Source organism: Nannobrachium achirus, assembly GCF_963921795.1.
Source record: "Nannobrachium achirus genome assembly, chromosome: 14".
Classification (NCBI taxonomy): domain Eukaryota; kingdom Metazoa; phylum Chordata; class Actinopteri; order Myctophiformes; family Myctophidae; genus Nannobrachium; species Nannobrachium achirus.
The window spans coordinates 53,862,880-53,867,284 of record NC_137821.1 but is presented as its reverse complement, the minus strand read 5'-3'; positions in this window follow the sequence as shown (position 1 = coordinate 53,867,284).

The following is a 4,405-nucleotide window of genomic DNA, read 5'->3' as shown; positions in this document are numbered from 1 at the left end:
TGATGCCAACACAAAAATCTCCCATTCATTTTTCCTGGATGTCTTGGTTCTAGGCTTAAAATAATTGTTATAAATATTTTTGTAAAAAGTCTATGAGGAAAATGAATCGGAGATTTTTTTGTTGGCACTAGTAAACCGCGCCCACTGCAAATTATTTCACTGCCAATTTGGCAGCTAGCAACTGTTGTATGTGACAATGAATGAACACCTTGAAGCTGGCAAAGGAAGAGTCTTACTGAGCTCTGGCTGGTCTTCAGTTTCCTCCTGTCTCATTGAAACAGATCTGGTGTCTGGAGAGTTCATCTGCACCTGTAGTCTGGAATGAAACAATAAAAATCCCAGAGGAGTTTAGGATTAATTAAGAACAGAAACTCTTCTTATTCTCAACTTCCACAATAACAAACAATAAGAAGGAGTAACTTATTTTGTTAACACTTCAGCTGCCTCTTACATTGAAAGGATGCTTGGTGCCGCACCGCTTCCTCTGTAGGGGCCGCTATTATTTTTAAGGGGAAGCGCTCACTATCCCGACTATCCGCTGTTCCGACATGGTCGGCAGGTTAGTTACTTAGCGTCGGCAGGTTAGTTACTTAGCGTAAGGCAGGTTAGTTACTTAGCGTAAGGCAGGTTAGTTACTTAGCGTCGGCAGGTTAGTTACTGAGGTAAGGTTTACTGAGGTTAGGTTTAGGGTTGGGGGTAGAGTTAGGGTTATAGTTTTAGTGTCGGAATACCGGACCGTCGGAACTCTGATGCGGACCCATTTTTAAGGGCCGGGCGGGGTTGTTTTTGCGCCGATGGATTATCACTTTGGTTCAACATTTATGTCATCTAGTCACATGACGTGTGTCATGTGACAGTGTGTCATGGCGGCTGCCATCCGAGCCTTGTTTGAGCTGTAAACATGCCAGCACTTAAATATTATAACCACCTAAAAGAAAGAAAAACAGATTTTTTTGGTTTATCCTCTTTCTATCTCTCTCTATGTGGATGAAGAGAAAGGACTCCACGTGGGCCTTCAGATGAGTTGTTGACATCTAGGGAGTGAACCCAGGACGCTGGGATTCGCTGCTGAACCCTCTGGAGGTGTCGTGGGCCTATCAGTGAAACACCCAAGAAGGAGGGCGCCCACCTGACGACCCAAAGGATGCCTTCACTCATCTGAACACTAGGCGTGGGGCGGTATCGACATTTTGTTACTGCGATTACCGTCTTCCCATTTACCGCCGGAATTGCGGTAATTACCGCACCCCCGTATCTATTAATTAAGGTTCGGCGATAAGCCAAAATATTGCAATCGTCTTCCCAAAAGTCGCCTCTCCACAGCCTGACTGCCCGGGTTATACTTCCCCGTACAGCACAGCAGGTTTGGCTTTGAAAGGAGCAGATCTACAAGCTCACAACACGTCGCATCCGTGACGCGTTCTGAGCTTTTAGATCTGCACTGTCGGGTTACCATAGTAACGGTAGCTACTTGGGCTTTTAAGACACAGACTGCTGTGTGTGAACAAACCAGAAGAGAGACGGAGACGGGTAATCAGATCGTGTACAGTGATTAACTCACGTCTGAAATCGCAGCGATTGAGTGCTGATATATACAGGTTTTAGTGATAGTCCAGGAAAAAAATGGTGATTTTTGGCTGAACGTGGTTTCGTCGGTAAAAGTTTTTTTCTCAACTGATTCTTGTAGCTTGGGGTCACCTCTTAAGGATTCAAGAGGATGACCAGTGATATCCATTGAGCATTTTTTATTATTAACCCCTTAATGCCTGAAACATGGGCTCCCATTGACTTTCTATACAGGAGGAAAATACCCAGAAAAAGATTATTTTTCGGGGTATTTAAGGAGGATCTGAGGGGTCTAACTAGGGGTTTTTCATGATGCTGAATCCATTGCAGGCATTTGTTTTGCACAAAAAACATTCCGTGGGCTAGAAATAGCCTCAGAAAACAATACACGTATGGGTGAGTATTCATGTTAGTCGGAGGCCTTAGGGTTTTTTTTCTCGTGCTAATCAGTCTAAAAGTGCAAAACTTTGCACAGATGTAGCTCAGGGCTTGCTCTAATGATTTAGCTAGGGCGCCCGAGTCTGCGACATTCGGGTTCGCCACAGCGGCCAAATCAAGTTGGGCTCCCATCGACTTTAGTGATGAAAAGTGATGAGTCATCACTTTTCAGAGTTTTGTGGGTGTTGTGGTGACCCCGAAGGTCGCCGACCTAGCTAAATCATTAGAGCATGCCCTGAGCTACATCTGTGCAAAATTTTGCACTTTTAGACTGATTAGCACGAGAAAAAAAACCCTAAGGCCTCTGACTAACATGAATACTCACCCATACGTGTATTGTTTTCTGAGACTATTTCTAGCCCACAGAATGTTTTTTGTGCAAAACAAATGCCTGCAATGGATTCAGCATCATGAAAAACCCCTAGTTAGACCCCTCAGATCCTCCTTAAATACCCAGAAAAAAAATATTTTTCTGGGTATTTTCCTCCTGTATAGAAAGTCAATGGAGCCCATGTTTCAGGCATTAAGGGGTTAATAATAAAAAATGCTCAATGGATATCACTGGTCATCCTCTTGAATCCTTAAGAGGTGACCCCAAGCTACAAGAATCAGTTGAGAAAAAAACTTTAACAGGCGAATCCACGTTCACCCCCATTTTTCCCGGACTATGACAAGACTTGACAGAAAAGGTTATAAAATCGGCGACGGGGCACAACGGGCGAGTCGGCGCGAGCCAGAAAAGTAAAAGATAGTTTCATTTTCGGTTTTAGTCCACGCGGTCCGCGCTCCGCCTGTAATCCGTATGAATAAAAAACAAAATGCCACAAGGTACTACTGCCACAACACAAGGTATGTATTAACGTACTTGTGTTGTGTGGATTACAGTCAGAGAAAGTTTACACTTCTCCGTGCTCCCTACTACGAGGCTGCTGCTGTGTAGACTGTGTCTCCGAGTCGAGTGACGTATGTGGCTTCCAAACCATAGACGTTCCAAACCTGTGGTACGCGGCCCAGAGCAGAGCGGCATGGAGCGCATGCGGTCCTCGCCTCTCCCCCGTTTTAAAACTCGCTTGTTTTCAATAAAAAATAGACTATTTTGACCGTGGTAAGGACCCTGACACCGCGGTAGGCCTCGGTATACCGCGGTACGGCGGTACGGCGGTTACCGCCCCCAACCCTACTGAAGTGAACACCCCACGGTGGTGCTTCGAGTATTATCATCAATCCTACTCAAAGGTATGCGGTCAGGCGCAAGTTTGGCTCAGGGAGAGGGACGTCCCTGCCATGCAGAGTCCACTGCACTTGGATAACAACATCATTTCCTGTGTTTTATGAATCTGCAAAGTTTTGGTTTCATAAAAACTCACCGTAGACATGTTATGTTCTACTTTCTGTCAATAAATTCCGTTCAGGCAATTATTTTTCAAATGTTGCAGTTTGGAAGCGCTCGTGGGAAATCACTCAATGGTCCTGTGTATCACCTGGTTCTAAATGTCACATAATGCAGGAGGCAGTGGGGCGTTGCATTATTGAATATGAGCGCTTCCAATATTCAACATGTCTGCTTGGATTTCCTGACAGAAAGTAAATCATGTGTCTATCATATGTCTATGGTGTATTTTTTATTAAACACACTCTTTACAGATAGAAAGAGGATAATTCAATTCCCTGAAACATGTTTCAGGGCTAGGTTTACCAGTGATCCTATAGTCTATAACTATTTCTATGCATTTGATGTACAACCTAGTGTTTTCATTGCTTGCTCTAAATCATTCTGGATTAAGCGTCTCCTAAATGCCTAAATTGTAAAGTAAAAGCGTGGAACCATACAGCGTTCCTGGACGTCCCTCAGTACTCCAAACTTCACAGGTTCAGGTTTAGTAGCAGGTTAACACGGTATTTATTTCCCCGTATTCTCATTAAGTAGCAGGTTAACGTGGTATTTATTTCCCTGTATTCTCATTTAGTAGCAGGTCAGCGTGGTATTTTTTTCACTGTATTCTCATTTAGTAGCATCCCATCCAATGCACTCATGCGTTGTCGGAGACGATTTGTAATGGGGACCTTCAATGCATGCACAGTGAGAGAAGAAGCTAGACTGGTGGAATTGGCACATTGTGCTGAAGAACAGGGGGTAGAGATCCTGGGAGTCCAGGAACACAGAAGAGTCCACACTGACGACCAGATAGTTTACCGCAAAGTGGAGAAATGCACGTTCATCACTGCATCTGCGTGGCGAAACGGGGCCCAGGCTGCAACAGGGGGTGTAGGACTAATGCTGGGTTCTCTGGCGCGCAGGGCCCTCCGACGGGTTCACAAGCACACCGAAAGGATCCTCATGGCTGAGTTCGCAGGTAACCCAGTAACAACAGTCATAGTGGTGTACTTGCCCACTAACATG